The sequence below is a fragment of the Lithobates pipiens genome, unplaced genomic scaffold (assembly GCF_037356315.1).
Source record: "Lithobates pipiens isolate NorthernLeopardFrog02 unplaced genomic scaffold, aLitPip1_a1.2 Scaffold_10, whole genome shotgun sequence".
Taxonomy (NCBI): Eukaryota; Metazoa; Chordata; class Amphibia; order Anura; family Ranidae; genus Lithobates; species Lithobates pipiens.
Genome location: NW_027507686.1, coordinates 101,737,666 through 101,763,971, shown reverse-complemented (window position 1 = coordinate 101,763,971; position 26,306 = coordinate 101,737,666). Strand labels below are relative to the sequence as shown.

General features: G+C 50.0%; 8 pseudogenes; 5 read left to right on the top strand and 3 right to left on the bottom strand.

Moving 5' to 3' along the window:
* Nucleotides 1-6,505: 6,505 nt before the first annotated feature.
* LOC143951549 (5S ribosomal RNA) lies at nucleotides 6,506-6,624 on the bottom strand (annotated as a pseudogene).
* Nucleotides 6,625-6,947: 323 nt separating this feature from the next.
* Nucleotides 6,948-7,066, bottom strand: LOC143957093 (5S ribosomal RNA; annotated as a pseudogene).
* Nucleotides 7,067-9,619: 2,553 nt separating this feature from the next.
* On the bottom strand, nucleotides 9,620-9,738 carry LOC143957206 (5S ribosomal RNA; annotated as a pseudogene).
* Nucleotides 9,739-24,441: 14,703 nt separating this feature from the next.
* LOC143944281 (5S ribosomal RNA) lies at nucleotides 24,442-24,560 on the top strand (annotated as a pseudogene).
* A 321-nt stretch (nucleotides 24,561-24,881) lies between these two features.
* LOC143943389 (5S ribosomal RNA) lies at nucleotides 24,882-25,000 on the top strand (annotated as a pseudogene).
* A 320-nt stretch (nucleotides 25,001-25,320) lies between these two features.
* On the top strand, nucleotides 25,321-25,439 carry LOC143955070 (5S ribosomal RNA; annotated as a pseudogene).
* A 319-nt stretch (nucleotides 25,440-25,758) lies between these two features.
* Nucleotides 25,759-25,877, top strand: LOC143943335 (5S ribosomal RNA; annotated as a pseudogene).
* Nucleotides 25,878-25,978: 101 nt separating this feature from the next.
* LOC143949923 (5S ribosomal RNA) lies at nucleotides 25,979-26,097 on the top strand (annotated as a pseudogene).
* The last annotated feature ends 209 nt before the right edge of the window (nucleotides 26,098-26,306 follow it).

Below are 26,306 nucleotides of genomic sequence, written 5' to 3'. Positions count from 1 at the left end.
GGGTGCCTGGGTGGTATAAAGTTATCTATACTCTGTGTTGAAAAGTTTAATATGTTGGTCTAATTATGCACTGTTCTACTGTTGTTAACTGCCCGATACCTGCTGCAGTGATGTTCTATAATGCGTTTGATGTCGTAGTTAAGATGCCAAAGAAGCTCCGTGCACGCCCGATTGCGACTGCATGGACCATGGGATGCTGGAGGGGTACTGCACCGACGAGTTCCTCTCTCTGCAGTGCCTTACCTCTTCCCCCACTAGGCCCCTCTGCCCTAACCGGCAGGTTCTCTCCGGTAGGAGCTTTAGCAATTCCCCGATCTATCCCCACCCCTCCTACCCTCCTCCTCCCTACTAACTCCGGACCTTCTCCGCTTCGTTACTGCTTTTCCTTTTTCTCCTCCTCTTCCTCTGTGCTTGAACTCTATATCTACTACTGACTCTGGTGGGGACCGCCGGCCGGGTACCACTGCCGTCATGGCCCTGAAGCTGGTTTCCTGGAATGTGAAAGGGCTGAATGTACCTGAAAAAAGGTCCAGCTGCCTAACAGAATTGTGGCGGATGAAGCCCCAAATAGTTTTCCTCCAGGAGACCCATTTCAGGACAGACCAAATACCACGGCTTTATAGTAAGCACTTCCCCCTGGCCCACCACAGCACGTCCCCTACTTTCAAATCGAGAGGAGTGTGTGTTCTTCTTGCTAAAAACTTGCCGTGGCGCCTGTTAGCTGTCCAAGCCGATAGTGAAGGGAGATATCTCTTCATTAAGGGAACTCTCCACTCGCAAACTTTTACTCTTGCCAACCTATACATGCCGAATGTGGACCAGCTGCCGGCCTTAGAAGCATCCTTGGATGCCCTGGCTGCATTCTCGGAGGGTACTTTGATCGTTGGGGGGGACTTTAACCTCACCTTGGACCCCCGCAGAGACTCATCATCGGGCACCTCTGCGATTTCTGCGAGAACGCGTTCACACATAAGAGACCTGCTACACTCCCACCGACTGATCGATGTGTGGCGTACGCTTCACCCACAGGATAGGGACTATACGTTCTTTTCCACCGCTCATGGTTCTTACTCACGTATAGATATGTTTTTAGTCGCCCACAATGCTATCCCGGCGGTCACAGACGCTCAGATAGGCCACATAGCCCTGTCTGACCATGCCCCGATTTCTTTGATGCTGAAGCTACAACAGGAGTCGCGTGGTCAGTCCTGGTGGAGACTGAACGAGTCTCTCCTGAAGGACCCTGAGACCCACGCAGACCTGCTTAGGGAATTAGAAAGTTACCTTGATCATAACCGTGATTCTGTTTCCAACCCCCTCATGTTATGGGCGGCTCATAAATGCTACATTAGGGGCATTCTTATTAAACATGGTCATAGACTCAAAGTGGCCAAAACTGAGGCTCTCTCCAAACGTATTGCCAAGTTGCATGCGTGTGAACAACGACACAAATCCCAGCCAACTGCTGCGCTGGAGGTGGAGGTGAGAGATCTTAGAGAACAAATCAGAGATTTCTCTCTCTTTCAGGCTAGAACCAGACTCATGTGGGTCCGCAGGACGTATTATGAATATGGAGACAAGTGTAGTAGGTCCCTAGCGAACTCCCTGCGTGCCCAACGCAACGCGTCCTTCATTCCAACCATAACCTCCCCTTCGGGTGCCAAGCTTCATGATTCACGGGAGATAGCGGAGTGTTTCCGATCTTTCTATGAAGCCCTTTATAACTTGCACCCCCGGGACTCAGGAGACGCCCTCCAGGCCGGCACAGCGGCCATTGACGAGTACCTAGCTTCGGCAAACCTCCCGTCGCTGGTTCCCCCGGACCCACATCTGATTTTCCAATTGAATTTCCAGCCGCTTCTAAAAAAATTTGCCGTAGATCTAGAGAGGTGGTCAAAGTTGGCGACCTCTTGGTTTGGGAGATGCAATGTGCTCAAAATGAATGTAATGCCCAGACTCTTGTATCTATTACAAGCCTTACCGATAAAAATCCCCCAATCATTTTTTAAAGCCATGCGCTCCATCTTTATTCGATACGTATGGCAGGGCAGGCCTCCAAGACTCAGCCGAACATTACTGCTCAGACCAAAAGACAAGGGAGGGATTGGCCTCCCAGATCCGGCATGGTACTATACGGCGGTGCACATGAACAGAGTAGTTGACTGGTGCAGACACCTGAAGGATAAGCTGTGGGTTCGTCTGGAGCGTGAATCCGTACCATTTCCACTTGAGGGTTTGCCCTGGAGTGGACCGGGCTGGTCGGGAGCGACGTGGGCACACCCACTCATTGAGCCAACGTTACAAGAGCTAGACAGATATTTTACCCTGACGAGCGTGCCCAGTTTCCCTTCGCCCATGACTCCTATTATTGGACACCCACGCTTTGAACCCGGCATGACGGAAAAGTCTTTCCGCCTCGACCCTGACCGGGACCTTGTGCGGGCCTCTTCTTTTCTTGGCCCTAGGACGTGGACAGCGGTCTCCACTATGTACGAGGCGTTAGCAACCACGGCCCTGAGACAGTGGAAGCTTGCCCAACTCTCCCACTTCTTGAAATCTTTGCCAAACAGTGGCGAATTCCGCAGACCCCTAACATCGTTTGAGGAGGTATGCTCAGGAGAGGGACCGACCCGAGGGTCTCTTTCCCTGTCATATCGCATCCTACTGGACCAACTCTCCCAGGGTAACCTGGTGTTCGTGGAAAAATGGGAGCGAGACCTGCATGTCCGGCTCTCGCCAGACAAGAAGAACCGCACGCTTCTTTTTGCGCACAAGTCATCCCTATGTAGTAAATACCAGGAAATAGCTTATAAAATTTTGACCCGATGGTACAGGACCCCCACTGTCCTGGCGGCTATGTTTCCCGGTCACAGCCCTTTGTGCTGGAGATGCGGTGAACAAGCCGGCACGTTACTACATATCTTCTGGGAATGCCCTCAACTGGCCCATTTCTGGAGACAGGTTCTCAATATCATTTATGACCTCACGGCTATTGATCTCCAGAACAACCCAGCTGTGATCTTCCTCAATCTGACCCCACTCTCGAGCAAGAAGTACCATAAATCTCTCTTAAAACATCTTCTGAGTGGGGCCAGGGCATGTATACCTAGCATGTGGAAACAGCAGGCCTCTCCACTGGTGTCTCACTGGTTTGCAAGAGTTTGCGACATCTACCATATGGAACAGCTCACATCAGCGTTAGGCGACAGGGAGGAAGAGCACACTGCACGTTGGTTGTCTTGGAGCCTGTTCAGGTTTTCCGACGCATACAGATCCTATCTGTAGGCTCTGGCACGTGTATAGAGGGAAGGGTCCGGCCGTGGGAACCCATCGGAGTCCTCTTTCTTTCTCTCCCTTCTCGTATACCACCCTGGTTCACTCTCTCCCCCGTCTGCCTCGTAGCACTGTTAGCCCCCTATAACTTTCATTCTTTCTACCCCCATCCCCTTCTCCTGCCCATTTGCTCCCCCCTCTTTCCCTACCCCCTAACTCCCAAGTATAATTAAAATACATGGTGATTGCAAGGATCTTTTCGTTTTGTTCCCTCGATTTCCCAGCCAGGGGTTGGCGGCCCTCGGGGTGGTCCCGGCTGAGCTCTTTGACCAATAGAATGAAGGTGACCAATGTTAGAGGCCCCTCAGTCTGGGCCTTGAGGGGGATCGCCCCGGGGACTGCCCTGGTTTATAAGTAGACACTGGGGTGCCAGATCATTAGAGTGGGATAATGTGGTGGCCTAGCCACGGCTGGGGCTGCTGCTGACATAAGTTGTTAGGTTTCCCCCGGTCCCCCACGAAGTATTAACTATGTATTTTTGTTAACCTGGAAAACTGAGGGATCTATGTCTTTTACAGTTTGTCTCTGTATTACCTGCAATCCGTAAATAAAGAATAAAAAAAAAAACAGACACTAACCAGACCAGATCCTTCTATGGCACCTGGTCTTCCCAGGGAGTCTCCCATCCAGGTACTAACCAGGCCTGACGCTGCTTAGCCTCTGAAATCAGACGACATCGGGTGCTTTCAGGTTGATGTGGCCGTAAGCGTTCTCTTCAAGACACGCCCAACCCTCTTGACAAACGCCAAGATGGTCGCCTTGAGAAACAAGCAAAAAACAACATAAAAAGAAGCCTATGGGCTTACAGCAGGCCTTAAAAGATGGGACCCACTAGCTCTGTCATGGTTCGGACGCTGTAATGTGTTGAAGATGAACGCGATGCCACGACTTCTGTATCTACTACAAGCCTTACCTATTAAAATACCCCAGACTTTCTTTCATGCGGTTCGCTCAATCTTTATCAAGTTCCTCTGGCGCGGAAAACATATGCGTATTGGTAGGGCAATGCTATTGCGACCGAAATTGCGGGGAGGTATTGGCTTCCCGGACCCTGCTCTATATTACACAGCGACGCACATGACACCGGTGGTTGACTGGTGCCGGTGTTCTGCCATATACTGTCCGGCCATGATATAGTGTCCGCGCCGTACTGCGCATGCGCAGTACGGAGCAGACGAAGCTTCGGAAAATCTCCGAAGCTGAACGGCGCCTGCGCGGTGAGTGGAGGTGGTAGTCCCACCATCCAAGCGGACATAGGGTTGTGAATATTAGAGGGTCCCTCGCAGGCGAGCTTTGCTCGCCACGCTTGGGGCTCGGCCTCGCTGCGCTCGGCTCTTTTACATTCTTACTCTATGTCCACTTGGATAGTGGGGATAGAACCTGGACTCAGTGCGCAGGCGCCGTTCATGCTCGGCAATTTTCGGAATCTGTGTTGCTGTGTACTGCGCATGCGCAGTACACAGCGGACACTATCCAATGGGGGACCATATGTGATAAGACACCGGCATGGGGAACTGAAGCTATGGGTCAAGCTAGAGCAGGAGATGGCGCGGGTTCCACTGGCTGGTCTGCCTTGGGCGGGGAGGCCATTGGAGCCCTGTGTGACTACTCACCCGTTAATTGGCCCCTCGCTCGCCGAGATGGATAGTTTTTTTCACCTTTCCCACCTGACTAACTTCCCTTCTCCTTTGACCCCAATTATTGGACATCCTAGATTCCCTCCGGGCCTGTCTGACCAGGCCTTTACCAGGCAAGCCCCGAAAGGGCTTCTGAGAGCAGCCCTATTTCTTGGACCCACGGGCTTGATTCCCATGGGGACCATACTGCTAGAGCAAGTACCTGTTGCATTGGATAGCTGGAGAGCTAGACAGCTAATCCATTTCCTCGGATCACTACCTAACCATTCGTTCTTCTCTAGACAATTCCACCCCTTCGAGGAACTTTGCCTGGATGATGGCCCAATTCGTGGTTCCCTCTCTAGGTCCTACCAAATCCTGACAGACGCACAATCCTCCACGGATCCACCCTTCCTAGCTAAATGGAAAAGGGACTTACAAACTACATTCTCCAAACCACAGAAGGACAGAATACACTTTTTCGCCCATAAGTCGTCACTCTGCAGTAAATATCAGGAGATCTCATATAAGCTGATCACACGCTGGTATCGTACACCGGTGGTGTTGGCCAAAATATTCCCCGGTCAATCTGACCGCTGCTGTCGCTGTGGGCAACAGACTGGCACCATTCTCCACATTTTCTGGGAATGTCCTAAATTACAAACATTCTGGCAGCCTGTCCTGAGACTCATCCACAAGTTCACAGACATTTCCTTAGCCAATGATCCCGCAGCAGTTCTTCTCAATCTAACTCCTATGTCGAGAAAGCGTTATCATAAGTCCTTACTTAAACATCTCCTCAATGCAGCTAGGGCCTGCATCCCAAGTCAGTGGAAAGAGCAATCTGCTCCAATGGTGACCCAGTGGTTCGCAAGGGTAAATGATATTGAACGAATGGAAGACCTGACTGCCACAATGAGGGATAAAACGGAGGAGCATGGGAACAGATGGTTCTACTGGACCCAGTTTCGCTTTTCGGAAGAATACCTCCGCGAGACATAGTAAGCTCATGGTGATCGTTGGAGATCGCTGTTTCCAAACGTTGGACAGCTGATTAGCTGGTGAGCCGAGGGCGTCTCTTGCTCCCTGGGAGGGGACCCCATCCTATCCACTCTACCCACGACACCCCCTTACCCCTTCTTTTCCTTTTCTTCCATTTCCTTCCCCAATCTTCTCTTTCCCCTTCTCCCTCCTTTCAGTTCTACTATTTCCCTTCTTAACTCAAAAAAGGGAAAAGAAAATGGTATGTTCCGACCCCATTTGACTACTACACAATACTCTTCCCCTATCTATGGATATCTAAACTCTTCGAGGGTAGCAGGGCTAGTATCAATAATATTTTAAGTGGTAGAGGATCCCAACGAGATGGAGCTTTAATCTCATCTTGATATGACCGTAAAGCTGTACACGTGCTATTCTCCTCAGACTTCTTACCATTGGCTCTGATATCCATGCAATATGATCGTTTGTTTGTAACTATTTGTATCACACATTCTGTGAAGTTGCCTTTGCATTGTATGTCGCATACTACTAAATAAAAAAACAAAAAAAAAAGAAGCCTATGGCACCTGGTATTCCCAGTCGGTCTCCCATCCAGGTACTAACCAGGCCCAACACTGTTTAGCATCTGAGATCAGACGAGATTGGGAGCTTTCATGGTGATGGGGCAATAGGTGATCTCTTCGGGCACTCTCAACCCTCTTGACAAATGCCAAGATGGTCACCTTGGGAAACAAGTGAAAAAAAAAACAGGTCAATGTCAACAACATAAAAAGAAGAATACGGCACCTGGTATTCCAATGCCATCTCCCATCCAGGTACTAACTAGGCCCAACCCTTCTTAGCCTCATAAAAGAGAAGAGATAGGGCTCTTTCAGGGTGATGCTGCTGTAAGCGATCTCTTTGGGCACTCTCAACCCTCTTGACAAATGCCAAGATGGTCACCTTGGGAAACAAGCAAAAAAAAGAAAACGAATCAACGCCAACAACATAAAAAGAAGCCTACAATACCTGGTAATCCCAGGTGGTCTCCCATCCAGGTACTAACCAGGCCCGACTCTTCTTAGCCTCCAAGATCAGACGAGATTGGGTGCTTTCAGAGTGATGTGGCCATAGGCAATCTCTTCAGGCACTCTCAACCCTCTTGACAAACACCAAGATGGTCACTTTGGGAAATAAGCGAAAAAAAAACAGGTCAACGCCAACAACATAAAAAGAAGTCTACGACACCTGGTATTCCCAGGCGGTCTCCCATCCAGGTACTAACAAGGCCCGACTCTATTAGCCTCCAACATCAAACGAGATTGGATGCTTTCAGGGTGATGTGCCCGTAGGCAATCTCTTCAGGCACTTTCAACCCTCTTGACAAACGCCAAGATGGTCACCTTGGGAAACAAGCAAAAAAATAAAAATAAGTCGGAAGCTAGAGACAATACGGCCCGAGTCCTCAATTTAATCCATGCGGCGCATGTACAGGGAAGGCCCTTGCTTATGTTGTCAACGGACGCGGAGAAGGCCTTTGACAGGGTGGCCTGGCAGTTTATGCAGGCCACCCTGGAACATATAGGTCTTGGCCCCAACATGATGAGCTGGGTAATGTCGCTTTACTCCACGCCATCGGCAGCGGTACGGGTGACCGAGTGGTGCTCGGACTCTTTCCCCATCACTAATGGGACGAGGCAGGGGTGCCCTCTGTCTCCCCTAATTTTTTTTTTTGCATAACCAAGTTTATTAAAACAAGAAAAAGTGCATACAAATTATTACATACAGCCAAGGTGTCATTGGTATCAGAAGGGTGTACAGTAAGTAGAGTACAGCCGGTTCAAAACCGGTGTCATGAATAACAAACATTTGTAAGAGGGAACAAAAACCAGGGAGAGAGTGGTAGCTGGTCCCGACCATGTGGGTCAGCCAGACCCAAACCAGAACACACAGTTAGGGGCAAACCGTCTAACTGGCAACATAGATTCAAAGTGCCTTACGTACAAGTATCGGAGTCTTGTAACCAACGATCCCATATTTTGTCATATTTGGCCGGGCATCCCCTGTTAATATACACAACCTTTTTATATGGTAAATTATTATTGACCTCCGCCTTCCACTCCGCCAGCCCGGGGGGTGCGGGCCGCATCCACCTCCGGGCAATGACCTTCCGCACCGAAAACAAGGTCTCATGCAGGAACGTCTTAGCGTATTTGTCTATAGTATCTGGAAGTACCCCGAGTAGGCATTGTTTCGGGTCCAATGTGACAGGAGAGCCCATGTGATCGTGCAGGAATGTTATAACTTGCGCCCACAGGCCTTGTATTTTAGGGCATGACCAGATTAAGTGAAAGAACGTACCCACCTCACTCCCACACATCTGACAAAGGGTAGATTGAGTGCTTCTGTATCTGGCAACCCGAAGGGAGGTGAGATACGCCCGGTGGATAATATAAATTTGGGTCAGTCTGTCAGCAAGTTTGGGTGAGACAGCCTTGCAGGATTCCAAAGCCTCCTCCCATTCCCCATCCTCCAAAGGGCCCACCTCTCTCTCCCACCGGGGCCTGAGAGTATGTGCCAGTTTGGTGGAAGCAGGGGTAGTGAGCATGTCATAGAAGGACGAAGTTAATTTGCGGGGGTCAGTACTCTTGATTATGGCCATTAGTGCATTGGTGGCTGACTGCGGGATGGATTCTGAAAACTGAGCCCGGGCCGCATGTCTCACCTGTAAAAATCGGAAGAGCATGTAGCTGGGGAGTGAGAATTCTTCTCTGAGCGTGGCAAAGGTTTTAAGGGTTCCGTCAACAAACAATTGATGCATATAGAGAATACCATGAGTAGATCAAATGTCTGCATCGGGAAGTTGTAAGAATTCTGACAGAGTTTTATTATGCCATAATGGAGTGTAATCATTATAGAGTGGTATCCCCAGCTTGACAGAAGCCAAGTCCCATATGCGTCTGTAATGGTATAACAAAGTCTGTCTGTTGTCCCCCAGGCCCGCCCCACCAAGGCCCATCGCCAGCGGGTAAATTGAATCTTCGGTGCGTCGAGCCCACCCCGGGCATAGCAGTTGGAGAAACCGCCCTCTGTCCGTTTTGTCTATATGGTACAGTTGGGATAATTGTGCCGCAATGTAATAAAGATTAAAATCGGGAAGGGCCATGCCCCCCAGGTCCGTGGGGTTTTTAAGCACCTGCCAAGCTAATTTATGTCTGTTGTTACCCCATACAAAGGGTTTAAGAAGGGCCTCAAGGGATTTAAAATGCTTCCAGGGTAAGTAAGTCGGGGAGTGCCAGAGAACATAGAGGATCTTGGGTAGCAGAACCATTTTTATGAGGTTTACCCGGCCCGAAACCCCCAGTGGTAGACGGGCCCAGGCCCGTAGTTTGGATTTAACGTGGGAAATTAGAGGGCTTAAATTTAAATGTATATAATCCGTTGGTGATCTGGATACGTATATCCCTAGGTACTTGATAATGCTGACTCGTTGTAATGGCAAACTGCCCTGAAATTCGGTCGGTGGGAAGCTGTTAAGTGGAAGAATTTGTGGTGCCCTCTGTCTCCCCTAATTTTTATTCTGACACTGGAACCACTTATGTGTCACGTTCGGAATGACCCGAATATTACTGGCATATCCAAACCCTCGGCACACCACAAAATTGCGGCGTACGCTGACAATCTAAAGAATCCTACGGCACCTGGTATTCCCAGTTGGTCTCCCATCCAGGTACTAAGCAGGCCTGACTCTTCTTAGCCTCCAAGATCAGACAAGATTGGGTGCTTTCAGAGTGATGTGGCCATAGGCAATCTCTTCAGGCACTCTCAACCCTCTTGACAAACACCAAGATGGTCACTTTGGGAAACAAGCGGAAAAAAAACAGGTCAACGCCAACAACATAAAAAGAAGTCTACGACACCTGGTATTCCCAGGCGGTCTCCCCTCCAGGTACTAACAAGGCCTGACTCTTCTTAGCTTCCAACATCAAACGTGATCGGGTGCTTTCAGGGTGATGTGCCTGTAGGCAATCTCTTCAGGCACTTTCAACCCTCTTGACAAACGCCAAGATGGTCACCTTTGGGAAACAAGCAAAAAAAATAAAAATAAGTCGGAAGCTAGAGACAATACGGCCCGAGTCCTCAATTTAATCCATGCGGCGCATGTACAGGGAAGGCCCTTGCTTATGTTGTCAACGGACGTGGAGAAGGCCTTTGACAGGGTGGCCTGGCACTTTATGCAGGCCACCCTGAAACATATAGGTCCAATATATATGTATTTATGGTCCAGAGCCCTCAGACCGATACGGATAAGGATGACAAACAAGGTTAACATAAACTCGCTTACTTGAAATGGACCTGAAAGTGTGCCCTGGTCTAACGTACGGTATGCCAAAATAAGGGGGCATACCTTAAAATGAAATGAATATGAAATGGGTGAAATGAGTACTCACTTGAGGAGTATGCTTAGAGAAATGCCCTGATAAAGGGGATGGGTGGGCGGGTATCGCGCACCGGAACCGACGAGGAAGACGGGCGGACGGCTGGTTATATATTCCACCGGGCTCCTCCCATAATTTCAGGCCACCATACTGGCCTTTCTATTTATGGTCCAGAGCCCTCAGACCGATACGGATAAGGATGACAAACAAGGTTAACATAAACTCGCTTACTTGAAATGGACCTGAAAGTGTGCCCTGGTCTAACGTACGGTATGCCAAAATAAGGGGGCAAAACATCCAGGTAGGGGTTGCACTTTATTGAATCAAGACTGTCACTGGGTGAGTTTGACAAAGGCCTGGGCCATCTCTATTTGCAGATTGGGTATGTAACGGGCAAAACAGGAGGACTTCCATCTACCCAATTTCTTGATAACATGGACCGGGACCCCTTGGCGGGAGGCCGTAGAAGCTGCTTCGATACGGAATGAATGTCCGGAGTAGTGAGCAGGATTGAGGTGAAAGATGCCCAGGAGTATCCTGACATGCTCCATGCACTGGGCTGCGTTGAGAGGTTTCGTGTGAAAAGGCAGAAGCGGGCCAGTTCCTGGTTGGTTGGCCAAAAGGGGCAACAAGCGGATGAGAACAGTGGCCGGGCACCAGCGGTTGTTGGTTTTATAGAAGTGTATGTCCATACCCGAGCCAAGCTGCTGCGTCTTGGAGACTGCTAAGTGTAAGATGAAATGGTCTTCGTATCGGACCAGGTGGTGCTTGTACAGCATGCGTGCTGTGAGGCTACTACAAGTAAACTGGCTTGGCCGTAAGAAGCCGTAGAAGGCCAGGTGTATGGCTGCTTGTAAATGCCACTCATGTGGAGACCGAAAGGTGAAGTGGCCAGGATATCTGACATAGTTCTAGAACGTCTCCTGTGAAAGGCGGTGGTTTGGTGCCGGCCATCGGCTGGCGCTTCTGGACACTGCGCATAACAGCCCGAACGGTGTGGTAAGAAAATAAGGAGGGTACGGTAGGGTCCTGGAGGGACGTGAAATGTTGTACACCGGTCAGGTATAGCCGGATCGTATTAACGGATAACACCAACTGCGAGTGGCAGTAGGAAATGAAGTCACTGTGCTGTGATACGTGATGAAGCGGTTAAAGGCCCTCCAGGCTGACTGATAGGCCTTGAGGGTATTGCGGGAAAGGGAGTGATCGATAAGTTGGGTAGCCGCTAGGAGGTGAGGGGCTAATCCAGGGTTAGTTGAGACCAGTCCGGGATAGCTGTTGATGTTGGTCCGGCTCCGGGTACCTGATCGGAAAAGAGACAAGGTTAAAGCGGGAGAGGGCGTCCGCTGCCTGATTGAACTTACCGTGGATAAAGGAACAATGGATGTTGAACTGAAACTACAACAAGAGCTGGACCAGTTGACGTAGGAAGGACATAATCAACAGAGAGGACGCCTTGGCGCAGCCAGGAATTGCCAGTAACTGGGGAGGCCGGGGAGCTGCGAGCCGGAGGTGGCCAAAAAACAGCCGCAAGCCCGTGGAGGCCGCTGCGTCGGTCATCACCTGGGGCGAAAGGGAAGACACGGAGGGAATGAACAGGGAGACGCCATTCCCAGACGATAGGAATTCCTCCCGCATAGCAAGGACTGCTATTGCCACGGGATCCAGGCTGAGGACTTGCTCTGGATCCTGTGAGAGGGACAGTAAGACCAATAGGCATGACACAAGGCGCGACCCTGAGGGATGATGCGCATAGCGAACTCAACATGCCGTGTAGGGACTGTAGGTGTCTTTTGGACGACTAGACTGGAGAATATGCGAGGATATAATATGCCCCTAAAGATGGCAGTTGTGATGGCGAGCGTTTGCCGTTGGCTATGGGCTGATGCCTCTGGATGCCTCGTGGTGGGGATCTTGCTGTATGGGCCGTAACGACAGATGGCTCTCCGTGCACTGTAAGGATAAGAAATGCTGAACGCTGGCTAGAAATAGCCTGGGCGTGCTACAGGAAGAAGCCAGTTGCGTGTGACAACATGATCCTGGTGCGGGACGGAAGCTGAACTCAACTGTCCTAAGGAAGAGACAGATAGACAGACAACAGTGAGTGGTTTGTAAGAAAAGCCACAGGAGACGAGTGGCCAATTAAGTGCTGCTGAAAATGACGTGTAGCCAGTTTGTGTGCCACTGAGAACGTGCTTGCCAACGAATGATTGCAAGAAGTTATGCTAAGTCGCGAGCCTTGGCATAACTAAAAGTTGTGTTTAAACATGTGCTTGCGACAATTGCCCGGGAGTTTGTCACTGGAGATGTATACGTAGTGACTGTGAGCAATTCGTGTTACCGCATGTGCACTGCGAAGACTACAGGAGTTGTGCTTGAATGCATGTTTGGATGCGTGCTTGCGATGATTGCAAGATGTTACCCAGGATGCGTGCTTGCCACGACTGCAAGATGTTATACTAGGATGCATGCCTGCAACTAATGCAAGGAATTGTGCCAGGACACGTGCCTGCAACGACTGCAAGGAATTATGGTAGGCTTCATGAGTAGCCAGGCCGGAAAAGACAGAAGTCCATCCGGTCCAACCAAATCAAAATAAATAAGGTATCACACAACCCGACACACCCAATTCTACGCCCGCAGCTGATCCAGAGGAAGGCAAAAAACCCCCAACAGAGCATAGGCCAATTTGCTACAGCCGGGGAAAAAATTCCTTCCTGACCCCTCGAGAGGCAATCGGATTTTTTCCCTGGATCAACTATACCTATAAATATAAGTACCCCGTAATACAACGTACATTTAGGAAGGTATCCAGGTTTTCCCTAAAGCAATCTATTGAGCAAGCCAGAAGTGCCTGCCAGCAATGATTGCAACAAGTTGTGCCTGGACACCTGCTTGCAACGATTGCAAGAGGTCTATGCTCGAATGCGTGTTTGCCATGATTGCAAGAGGACTATGCTCGAATGCGTGCTTGTAATGAGTGCAAGAGGTCTATGCTCGAATGCGTGCTTGCAATGATCGCCAGAGGTCTATGCTCGAATGCGTGCATGCAACGATTGCAAGAGGTCTATGCTTGAATGCATGCTTGTAATGAGTGTAAGAGGTCTATGCTCGAATGCGTGCTTGTAATGATCGCGAGAGGTCTATGCTCGAATGCGTGCTTGCAGCGATTGCAAGAGGTCTATGCCCGAATGCGTGCTTGTAATGAGTGCAAGAGGTCTATGCTCGAATGCGTGCTTGCAATGATTGCAAGAGGTCTATGCTCAAATGCGTGCTTGCAACGATTGCAAGAGGTCTATGCTCGAATGCGTGCTAGTAATAAGTGCAAGAGGTCTATGCTCGAATGCGTGCTTGTAATGATTGCGAGAAGTCTATGTCTGGATGCGTGCTTGCAACGATTGCGAGAAGTCTACGCTTGGATGTGTGTTTGCAACGATTGCAAGAAGTCTACGCTTGTATGTGGAGAAAACAGCGAGACGCGCCTAAAAAAAGCTGTGTTTTCCCTTTTGAGGCAATCTATAATGAAATGAGGCCGAGGAGCAAGGCCCCCGGCAGGCATCCAAACATTGAAGAATCAACTGGACCCAAGCCGGGAAGCGGTATGTGACAGTGAAATGAGAGAACCTGCCATGACAGAGATCCGGATCGCCATGCCACAACTTGCGACCGAGCACGAAACGGATCCTGGAGCATGTACTGAAATGAGGCCATTCCTGGGGCACGCCGAGACGAATTTGGTACACAGATGTGACTATTCGTACCGGAACGTGATAGGTGAAATGAAATGAAAAACCCATGTCAAAGACAAGAATCAGAGGACGAGCCCTTGAACCAAACAGATGAATCCTGTCTTTGGAGCATGTACTGAAATGAGGCGTAGCAGCTGGGCACACCAGAACGAATCGGTGCATAAGGAATGCGACAGGATTCGAATTGGAGCGTAATAAGTGACAGAAATGATATGCCATGACAGAGACAAGATTCAACGACTGGACTGATGGTTACAACAAAGAATCCGTCTCTGGAGCATGTACTGAAATGAGGCGTAGCAGCTGGGCACACCAGAACGAATCGGTGCATAAAAGAATGCGACAGGATTCGAATTGGAGTGTAATAAGTGACAGAAATGATATCCCATGACAGAGACCGGATTCAACGACTGGACTGCAGGTTACGAAAAAAGAATCCGTCTCTGGAGCATGTACCGAAATGAGGCGTAGCAGCTGGGCACACCAGGACGAATCGGTGCATAGAAGAATGCGACAGGATTCGAATTGGAGCGTAATAAGTGACAGAAATGGTATGCCATGACAAAGACAAGAATCAGGGACCGTGCGTGAACCTGCGAGTGACTCAGTCTCTGGAGCATGTACAGAAATGAGGCCGAACCCTGGGGCACTTCAAAGCGAATCGGTGCACCAGAGGTGCGACAGGATTCGCGCCGGAGCGCGGCTAGTGACAGAAATGATTTGAAACGGTAGAAATGAGTGGGACTGAAATGACTTGAAATGAGATGAAATGAGATACATAACACAACTGCATGAATGATGAGATATATTCGAACTGGAGCAGACCAACCGATACGTGAGGACTGCTTGCTTTGTCGTAACAAGCAGTCGGCTGTGAGTCGAACGATTCGACCGATACTAATAGAAATGCTCGGGGAGTCGAACGGTTTCGAATGTCGTACCTGCGAATAAATCGCCTGACGTGGCGTGATCGACCGAAGGTGATAACGACTACATCGAAAGTAGAAACAGTGACATGAGTACGAGAGCCACAGTAAAACATCCGAGCGGTTCGTGAGTTCAGGGAATGTTGATGGGACATCGTAATACATGAACCGAAAAGGGGGTGCCGAAGCCCTACCTGCGACAGCCGGCCCGACGTGTAACGACAAATTCGATGGGTAAGACGACACTCCGACGGCGAAACCCACGGACGCTGATGAACGGGAAGACGGTCAAGACGGAGACGAACAACGCGGGAACTCACGAACGGGCTCACTGCGTCTGGTCTAGGATAGTCGGCCCTTGATACCTGACGTATCAGGTATCGCGCACCGGAACCGACGAGGAAGACGGGCGGACGGCTGGTTATATATTCCACCGGGCTCCTCCCATAATTTCAGGCCACCATACTGGCCTTTCTATATATCCAATGCAACAGGTACTTGCTCTAGCAGTATGGTCCCCATGGGAATCAAGCCCGTGGGTCCAAGAAATAGGGCTTCTCTCAGAAGCCCTTTCGGGGCTTGCCTGGTAAAGGCCTGGTCAGACAGGCCCGGAGGGAATCTAGGATGTCCAATAATTGGGGTCATAGAAGAAGGGAAGTTAGTCAGGTGGGAAAGGTGAAAAAAACTATCCATCTCGGCGAGCGAGGGGCCAATTAACGGGTGAGTAGTCACACAGGGCTCCAATGGCCTCCCCGCCCAAGGCAGACCAGCCAGTGGAACCCGCGCCATCTCCTGCTCTAGCTTGACCCATAGCTTCAGTTCCCCATGCCGGTGTCTTATCACATATGGTCCCCCATCGGATAGTGTCCGCTGTGTACTGCGCATTCCGAAAATTGCCGAGCATGAACGGCGCCTGCGCACTGAGTCCAGGTTCTATCCCCACTATCCAAGTGGACATAGAGTAAGAATATAAAAGAGCCGAGCGCAGCGAGGCCGAGCCCGAAGCGTGGCGAGCGAAGCTCGCCTGCGAGGGACCCTCTAATATTCACAACCCTATGTCCGCTTGGATGGTGGGGTTACCACCTCCACTCACCGCGCAGGCGCCGTTCAGCTTCGGAGATTTTCCGAAGCTTCGTCTGCTCCGTACTGCGAATGCGCAGTACGGCGTGGACACTATATCATGGCCGGACAGTATATGGCAGAACACCGGCACCAGTCAACCACCGGTGTCATGTGCGTCGCTGTGTAATATAGAGCAGGGTCCGGGAAGCCAATACCTCCCCGCAATTTCGGTCGCAATAGCATTGCCCTACCAATACGCATATGTTTTCCGCGCCAGAGGAACTTGATAAAGATTGAGCGAACCGCATGAAAGAAAGTCTGGGGTATTTTGATAGGTAAGGCTTGTAGTAGATACAGAAGTCGTGGCATCGCGTTCATCTTCAACACATTACAGCGTCCGAACCATGACAGAGCTAGTGGGTCCCATCTTTTAAGGTCCGCTGTAAGCCCATAGGCTTCTTTTTATGTTGTTGGCTTTGACCTGTTTTTTTTGCTTGTTTCTCAAGGCGACCATCTTGGCGTTTGTCAAGAGGGTTGGGCGTGTCTTGAAGAGAACGCTTATGGCCACATCAACCTGAAAGCACCTGATGTCGTCTGATTTCAGAGGCTAAGCAGCGTCAGGCCTGGTTAGTACCTGGATGGGAGACTCCCTGGGAAGACCAGGTGCCATAGAAGGATCTGGTCTGGTTAGTGACTTTTTTTTTTTTTATTCTTTATTTACGGATTGCAGGTAATGCAGAGACAAACTGTAAAAGACATAGATCCCTCAGTTTTCCAGGTTAACAAAAATACATACAGTGGTGTGAAAAAGTGTTTGCCCCCTTCCTCATTTCCTGTTCCTTTGCATGTTTGTCACACTTAAGTGTTTCGGAACATCAAACCAATTTAAACAATAGTCAAGGACAACACAAGTAAACACAAAATGCAATTTGTAAATGAAGGTGTTTATTATTAAAGGTGAAAAAAAATCCAAACCATCATGGCCCTGTGTGAAAAAGTGATTGCCCCCTAAACCTAATAACTGGTTGGGCCACCCTTAGCAGCAACAACTGCAACCAAGCGTTTGCGATAACGTGCAATGAGGCTTTTACAGCATCCTGGAGGAATTTTGGCCCACTCATCTTTGCAGAATTGTCCTAATTCAGTTACATTAGAGGGTTTTCGAGCATGAACGGCCTTTTTAAGGTCATACCACAACATCTCAATAGGATTCATGTCAGGACTTTGGCTAGGCCACTCCAAAGTCTTCATTTTGTTTTTCTTCAGCCATTCGGTGGTGGACTTGCTGGTGTGTTTAGGATCATTGTCCTGCTGCAGAACCCAAGTTCGTTTCAGCTTGAGTACACGAACAGATGGTCGGACATTCTCCCTCAGGATCTCTTGGTAGACAGCAGAATTCATAGTTTCTTTTATCACGGCAAGTCTTCCAGGTCCTGAAGCAGCAAAACAGCCCCAGACCATCACACTACCACCACCATATTTTACTGTTGGTATAATGTTCTTTTTATGAAATGCAGTGTTCCTTCTACGCCAGATATACTTGGACACACACCTTCCAAAGAGTTCCACTTTTGTCTCATCGGTCCACAGAATGTTGTCCCAAAAGTCTTGGGGATCATCAAGATGTGTTGTGGAGAAATTGAGACGAGCTTTGATGTTCTTTTTGCTCAGCAGTGGTTTTCTCCTTGGAACTCTGCCATGCAGGCCATTTTTGCCCAGTCTTTTCCTGATGGTGGAGGCATGAACGCTGACCTTAACTGAGGCAAGTGAGGCCTGCAGTTCCTTGGACGTTGTTGTGGGGTCTTTTGTGACCTCATGGATGAGTCGTCACTGCGCTCTTGGGGTAATTTTGGGCGGCCGGCCACTCCTGGGAAGGTTCACCACTGTTCCATGTCATCGCCATTTGTGGATAATGGCTCTCACTGTGGTTCGCTGGATTCCCAAAGCTTTGGAAATGGCTTTATAACCCTTTCCAGACTGATAGATCTCAATTACTTTCTTTCTTAATTGTTCCTGAATTTCTTTGGGTCTCGGCATGATGTGTAGCTTTTAAGGATCTTCTGGTGGACCTTACTGTGTCAAGCAGCTCCTATTTAAGTGATGCCTTGATTGTGAACAGGTGTGGCAATAATCAGGCCTGGATGTGGCTATAGAAATTGAACTCAGGTGTGGACAACCACAGTTATAGTATGTTTTAACAAGGTGGGCAATCACTTTTTCACACAGGGCCATGATGGTTTGGATTTTTTTTCACCTTTAATAATAAACACCTTCATTTACAAATTGCATTTTGTGTTTACTTGTGTTGTCCTTGACTATTGTTTAAATTGGTTTGATGTTCCGAAACACTTAAGTGTGACAAACATGCAAAGGAACAGGAAATGTGGAAGGGACCAAACACTTTTTCACACCACTGTAGTTAATACTTCGTGGGGGACCGGGGGAAACCTAACAACTTATGTCAGCAGCAGCCCCAGCCATGGCTAGGCCACCACATTATCCCACTCTAATGATCTGGCACCCCAGTGTCTACTTATAAACCAGGGCAGTCCCCGGGGCGATCCCCCTCAAGGCCCAGACTGAGGGGCCTCTAACATCAAAGAGCTCAGCCGGGACCACCCCAAGGGCCGACAAACCCTGGCTGGGAAATCGAGGGAACAAAACGAAAAGATCCTTGCAATCACCATGTATTTTAATTATACTTGGGAGTTAGGGGGTAGGGAAAGAGGGGGGAGCAAATGGGCAGGAGAAGGGGATGGGGGTAGAAAGAATGAAAGTTATAGGGGGCTAACAGTGCTACGAGGCAGACGGGGGAGAGAGTGAACCAGGGTGGTATACGAGAAGGGAGAGAAAGAAAGAGGACTCCGATGGGTTCCCACGGCCGGACCCTTCCCTCTATACACGTGCCAGAGCCTACAGATAGGATCTGTATGCGTCGGAAAACCTGAACTGGCTCCAAGACAACCAACGTGCAGTGTGGTCTTCCTCCCTGTCGCCTAACGCTGATGTGAGCTGTTCCATATGGTAGATGTCGCAAACTCTTGCAAACCAGTGAGACACCAGTGGACTGCTGTTTCCACATGCTAGGTATACATGCCCTGGCCCCACTCAGAAGATGTTTTAAGAGAGATTTATGGTGCTTCTTGCTCGAGAGTGGGGTCAGACTGAGGAAGATCACAGCTGGGTTGTTCTGGAGATCAATAGCCATGAGGTCATAAATGATATTGAGAACCTGTCTCCAGAAATGGGCCAGTTGAGGGCATTCCCAGAAGATATGTAGTAACGTGCCGGCTTGTTCACCGCATCTCCAGCACAAAGGGCTGTGACCGGGAAACATAGCCGCCAGGACAGTGGGGGTCCTGTACCATCGGGTCAAAATTTTATAAGCTATTTCCTGGTATTTACTACATAGGGATGACTTGTGCGCAAAAAGAAGCGCGCGGTTCTTCTGGTCTGGCGAGAGCCGGACATGCAGGTCTCGCTCCCATTTTTCCACGAACACCAGGTTACCCTGGGAGAGTTGGTCCAGTAGGATGCGATATGACAGGGAAAGAGACCCTCGGGTCGGTCCCTCTCCTGAGCATACCTCCTCAAACGATGTTAGGGGTCTGCGGAATTCGCCACTGTTTGGCAAAGATTTCAAGAAGTGGGAGAGTTGGGCAAGCTTCCACTGTCTCAGGGCCGTGGTTGCTAACGCCTCGTACATAGTGGAGACCGCTGTCCACGTCCTAGGGCCAAGAAAAGAAGAGGCCCGCACAAGGTCCCGGTCAGGGTCGAGGCGGAAAGACTTTTCCGTCATGCCGGGTTCAAAGCGTGGGTGTCCGAAAATAGGAGTCATGGGCGAAGGGAAACTGGGCACGCCCGTCAGGGTAAAATATCTGTCTAGCTCTTGTAACGTTGGCTCAATGAGTGGGTGTGCCCACGTCGCTCCCGACCAGCCCGGTCCACTCCAGGGCAAACCCTCAAGTGGAAATGGTACGGATTCACGCTCCAGACGAACCCACAGCTTATCCTTCAGGTGTCTGCACCAGTCAACTAGTCAACCAGTCATGTGCACCGCCGTATAGTACCATGCCGGATCTGGGAGGCCAATCCCTCCCTTGTCTTTTGGTCTGAGCAGTAATGTTCGGCTGAGTCTTGGAGGCCTGCCCTGCCATACGTATCGAATAAAGATGGAGCGCATGGCTTTAAAAAATGATTGGGGGATTTTTATCGGTAAGGCTTGTAATAGATACAAGAGTCTGGGCATTACATTCATTTTGAGCACATTGCATCTCCCAAACCAAGAGGTCGCCAACTTTGACCACCTCTCTAGATCTACGGCAAATTTTTTTAGAAGCGGCTGGAAATTCAATTGGAAAATCAGATGTGGGTCCGGGGGAACCAGCGACGGGAGGTTTGCCGAAGCTAGGTACTCGTCAATGGCCGCTGTGCCGGCCTGGAGGGCGTCTCCTGAGTCCCGGGGGTGCAAGTTATAAAGGGCTTCATAGAAAGATCGGAAACACTCCGCTATCTCCCGTGAATCATGAAGCTTGGCACCCGAAGGGGAGGTTATGGTTGGAATGAAGGACGCGTTGCGTTGGGCACGCAGGGAGTTCACTAGGGACCTACTACACTTGTCTCCATATTCACAATACGTCCTGCGGACCCACATGAGTCTGGTTCTAGCCTGAAAGAGAGAGAAATCTCTGATTTGTTCTCTAAGATCTCTCACCTCCACCTCCAGCGCAGCAGTCGGCTGGGATTTGTGTCGTTGTTCACACGCATGCAACTTGGCAATACGTTTGGAGAGAGCCTCAGTTTTGGCCACTTTGAGTCTATGACCATGTTTAATAAGAATGCCCCTAATGTAGCATTTATGAGCCGCCCATAACATGAGGGGGTTGGAAACAGAATCACGGTTATGATCAAAGTAACTTTCTAATTCCCTAAGCAGGTCTGCGTGGGTCTCAGGGTCCTTCAGGAGAGACTCGTTCAGTCTCCACCAGGACTGACCACGCGACTCCTGTTGTAGCTTCAGCATCAAAGAAATCGGGGCATGGTCAGACAGGGCTATGTGGCCTATCTGAGCGTCTGTGACCGCCGGGATAGCATTGTGGGCGACTAAAAACATATCTATACGTGAGTAAGAACCATGAGCGGTGGAAAAGAACGTATAGTCCCTATCCCGTGGGTGAAGCGTACGCCACACATCGATCAGTCGGTGGGAGTGTAGCAGGTCTCTTATGTGTGAACACGTTCTCGCAGAAATCGCAGAGGTGCCCGATGATGAGTCTCTGCGGGGGTCCAAGGTGAGGTTAAAGTCCCCCCCAACGATCAAAGTACCCTCCGAGAATGCAGCCAGGGCATCCAAAGATGCTTCTAAGGCCGGCAGCTGGTCCACATTCGGCATGTATAGGTTGGCAAGAGTAAAAGTTTGCGAGTGGAGAGTTCCCTTAATGAAGAGATATCTCCCTTCACTATCGGCTTGGACAGCTAACAGGCGCCACGGCAAGTTTTTAGCAAGAAGAACACACACTCCTCTCGATTTGGAAGTAGGGGACGTGCTGTGGTGGGCCAGGGGGAAGTGCTTACTATAAAGCTGTGGTATTCGGTCTGTCCTGAAATGGGTCTCCTGGAGGAAAACTATTTGGGGCTTCATCCGCCACAATTCTGTTAGGCAGCTGGACCTTTTTTCAGGTACATTCAGCCCTTTCACATTCCAGGAAACCAGCTTCAGGGCCATGACGGCAGTGGTACCTGGCCGGCGGTCCCCACCAGAGTCAGTAGTAGATATAGAGTTCAAGCACAGAGGAAGAGGAGGAGAAAAAGGAAAAGCAGTAACGAAGCGGAGAAGGTCCGGAGTTAGTAGGGAGGAGGAGGGTAGGAGGGGTGGGGATAGATCGGGGAATTGCTAAAGCTCCTATCGGAGAGAACCTGCCGGTTAGGGCAGAGGGGCCTAGTGGGGGAAGAGGTAAGGCACTGCAGAGAGAGGAACTCGTCGGTGCAGTACCCCTCCAGCATCCCATGGTCCATGCAGTCGCAATCGGGCGTGCACGGAGCTTCTTTGGCATCTTAACTACGACATCAAACGCATTATAGAACATCACTGCAGCAGGTATCGGGCAGTTAACAACAGTAGAACAGTGCATAATTAGACCAACATATTAAACTTTTCAACACAGAGTATAGATAACTTTATACCACCCAGGCACCCACCCCTCCCCCCCCCCAAAAAAAAAAAAGGAAAAAAAGGGGGGGGGGAGAAGGAGAGGGGGAGGGAGCAGGAACGCCGCCCAGGGTCACCCGGGGGGCACCACCAGGCAGTCCAAAAACACAAAGAGCGCCGAGACTAGGGCACCTGTAGATAAACAGTAACGAGAATGGTGAACAGTACCGCCAATAACTCAGGGCTTCGTCCAGGAAGCGCAGTGTCCAACTCTGTTCTTCCAATGTCCTTCCTCTCCCCTAGCGGGGGCGCTGGGAACAATGGCCCGTGGCATGGTAAACAACACAAAGCTGGATACTCCAGCCGTCTATGTTGGTAGAGAAAAAGAAAACAAAAAAAAAAGGGTATAACACAGGAATAACGGAAAATTACTGTACTCTCTCAGGGTTCACGATCTTGAGGGGCCTGCGATCTCTGACGTTGGGATCGACGGTGGCGTCTCACTCTCTGTGGCCTGGTTGAGGGGTTGTTCATCGGGGCCACTGCTCCCTGGGGGACAACAGGAGCCAACCAGTCGGGGACCTGAACCAAGGGCAGGCCCAAAGCCTCCAGAAAGGACGGGACCTCCGAAGGGTGTCGTAGCGCAAGGGGCCTCCCATTTTTGCGCACTATAAGGTGAAACGGATGGCCCCACTTGTATGGAATCCTCCGTTCAGTTAGGTGTTCCAGAAGGGGTCGCAGACAGCGTCTCATCTGGAGGGTCTTGCGGGATACATCTGGCAGAAGGGTGACTTGGGCCCCGTCAAAATCAATGCTGCCTTTGCGCCACGACGCTTGCAGGACATCCTCCCTAACTGAGTAATTGTGGAGACAGCATAAAACGTCACGTGGCCGGTTCTCTGTGGGGCTCCTGGGGCCCAGGGTCCTGTGGACTCTATCAATGGCTATTACTGTGTCAGCAGCGCGGTCCAGACAGGCGTTAAATATAGCTGTAACTGTGGCTTTGAGGTCTGCCTGGCCAGTGGCTTCGGGTAAGTCTCTGATCCTGATGTTGCGTCTGCGGTTGCGATTCTCAAGGTCATCCACTAGGGGTTGCAACTGTGCGACTCTGTCAGCAAGGGTATCATGTGCGGCTTGCAGGCCAGAAACATCAGTGGTCAGGGAGGTCACATCCGATGCCAGGGTGGTCACCCGCTCGTTCGTAGCCGACACGTCACGTTTGACCCCTGCGATTTCATGTCGCAAGGTCGTTTCAATCCTGGCTGCCATACAGCTAAAGTCTGCTTTAGTGGGAAGGTTTTGGAGTAAAGCTAGGATGGCCTTGTCCCTCAATAATGCCGGTGCTGGTGGCAGCAGTGGGTCCCCCTGTGTGTCTGAGGTGAGAGCAGCCTGGCCATTCGGTCCTGGGATGAGGCTTCCACTGCGGGAGGGTCTCTGGGACAGTTGGGAGTTGTGAGGGAACCAGGGTGGCAGGCCGCTATGGTCCGGGCTGTCAAGCGAGGCCATGGACAGTGAGCGGGGGAGACACGGGGACAAGTCACTAGGCGGGGAGAACGGGGGCATGTCGTGTCCCTGCATAGCAGTCTGCTCATCTTCCCTCTGTACCGCGTGTCCTGGAGCGCCGGAGGCCGCGGGCGCCATCTTGGCTGGATCCGGCGTGGAGGCCGGAGGCTGCAGCGGGACCAAGTACCTGTCCATGGCAGCAGCGGCGGACCCCGCTCGGCTGGCTGTGTTCTGCCGAAGCGCGGGGATGTCGGCGATGCCGAAATATGCGACCAGACTGTGGTAAAGGGGTGCGGAGGGGTCACGGACCGGGAGCTCCGGAAAAGAGCATCCTCACTCCTTCATGCCTAGGCCACGCCCCCCCTGGTTAGTGTCTTGATTGGGAGATCGCCTGGGAATACTGGATGCCGTAGGCTTCTTTTTATGTTGTTGGCTTTGACCTGTTTTTTTTAGCTTGTTTCCCAAGGTGACCATCTTGGCCTTTGTCAAGAGGCTTCAGAGTGCCCAAAGAGAGTGCCTACGGCCAAATCACCTATATAGTATCTTATATATAATAACTAAAAATATTATTTATTATTATAGATATAGATATATAGTATAGTGATTTGGCCGTAGGCACTCTCTTTGGGCACTCTGAAGCCTCTTGACAAAGGCCAAGATGGGTTGAGAGTGCCTGAAGAGATTGCCTATGGCCACATCACTCTGAAAGCACCCAATCTCGTCTGATCTTGGAGGCTAAGAAGAGTCGGGCCTGGTTAGTACCTGGATGGGAGACCACCTGGGAATACCAGTTATTGTAGGCTTCTTTTTATGTTGTTGGCGTTGATTCGTTTTTTTTTTTTTGCTTGTTTCCCAAGGTGACCATCTTGGCATTTGTCAAGAGGGTTGAGAGTGCCCAAAGAGATCGCTTACAGCAGCATCACCCTGAAAGAGCCCTATCTCTTCTCTTCTCTGAGGCTAAGAAGGGTTGGGCCTAGTGGGTACCTGGATGGGAGATGGCGTTGGAATACCAGGTGCCGTATTTTTCTTTTTATGTTGTTGACATTGACCTGTTTTTTTTCGCTTGTGTCTCAAGGTGATTATCTTGGCATTTGTCAAGAGGGTTGAGAATGCCCAAAGAGATTGCCTATGGGCACATAACCCTGAAAGCGCCCGATCTCCTCTGATCTCAGAAGCTAAACAGGGTTGGGCCTTGCTAGTACCTGGATTGGAGACCACCTGGGAATACTAGGTGCTGTAGGCTTCCTTTTATGTTGTTGGCCTTGACCTGTTTTTTTTTCCACTTGTTTCCCAAGGTGACCATCTTGGCTTTTGTCAAGAGGGTTGAAAGTGCCTGAAGAGATTGCCTACGGGCACATCACCCTGAAAGCACCCGATCTCGTTTGATGTTGGAGCCTAAGAAGAGTCGGGCCTTGTTAGTACCTGGATGGGAAACCGCCTGGGAATACCAGGTGTCGTAGACTTCTTTTTATGTTGTTGGCGTTGACCTGTTTTTTTTTCGCTTGTTTCCCAAAGTGACCATCTTGGTGTTTGTCAAGAGGGTTGAGAGTGCCTGAAGAGATTTCCTATGGCCACATCACTCTGAAAGCACCCAATCTCGTCTGATCTTGGAGGCTAAGAAGAGTCGGGCCAGGTTAGTACCTGGATGGGAGACCACCAGGGAATACCAGTTATTGTAGGCTTCTTTTTATGTTGTTGGCGTTGATTCGTTTTTTTTTTTGCTTGTTTCCCAAGGTGACCATCTTGGCATTTGTCAAGAGGGTTGAGAGTGCCCAAAGAGATCGCTTACAGCAGCATCACCCTGAAAGAGCCCTATCTCTTCTCTTCTCTGAGGCTAAGAAGGGTTGGGCCTAGTTAGTACCTGGATGGGAGATGGCGTTGAAATACCAGGTGCCGTATTCTTCTTTTTATGTTGTTGACATTGACCTGTTTTTTATCGCTTGTATCTCAAGGTGACTATCTTGGCATTTGTCAAGAGGGTTGAGAATGCCCAAAGAGATTGCCTATGGGCACATAACCCTGAAAGCACCCGATCTCCTCTGATCTCAGAAGCTAAACAGGGTTGGGCCTTGCTAGTACCTGGTTTGGAGACCACCTGGGAATACTAGGTGCTGTAGGCTTCTTTTTATGTTGTTGGCCTTGACCTGTTTTTTTTTTCACTTGTTTCCCAAGGTGACCATCTTGGCGTATGTCAAGAGGGTTGAGAGTGCCCGAAGAGATTACCTACGGCCCCATCACCCTGAAAGCACCCAATCTCGTCTGATCTCGGATGCTAAACAGTGTCGGGCCTGGTTAGTACCTGGATGGGAGACCGCCTGGGAATACCAGGTGCCATAGGCTTCTTTTTTTTTATTTTTTTTTATTTAGTAGTATGCAACATACAATGCAAAGGCAACTTCACAGAATGTGTGATACAAATAGTTACAAACAAACGATCATATTGCATGGATATCAGAGCCAATGGTAAGAAGTCCGAGGAGAATATCATGTGTACAGCTTTGCGGTCATATCAAGATGAGATTAAAGCTCCATCTCGTTGGGATCCTCTA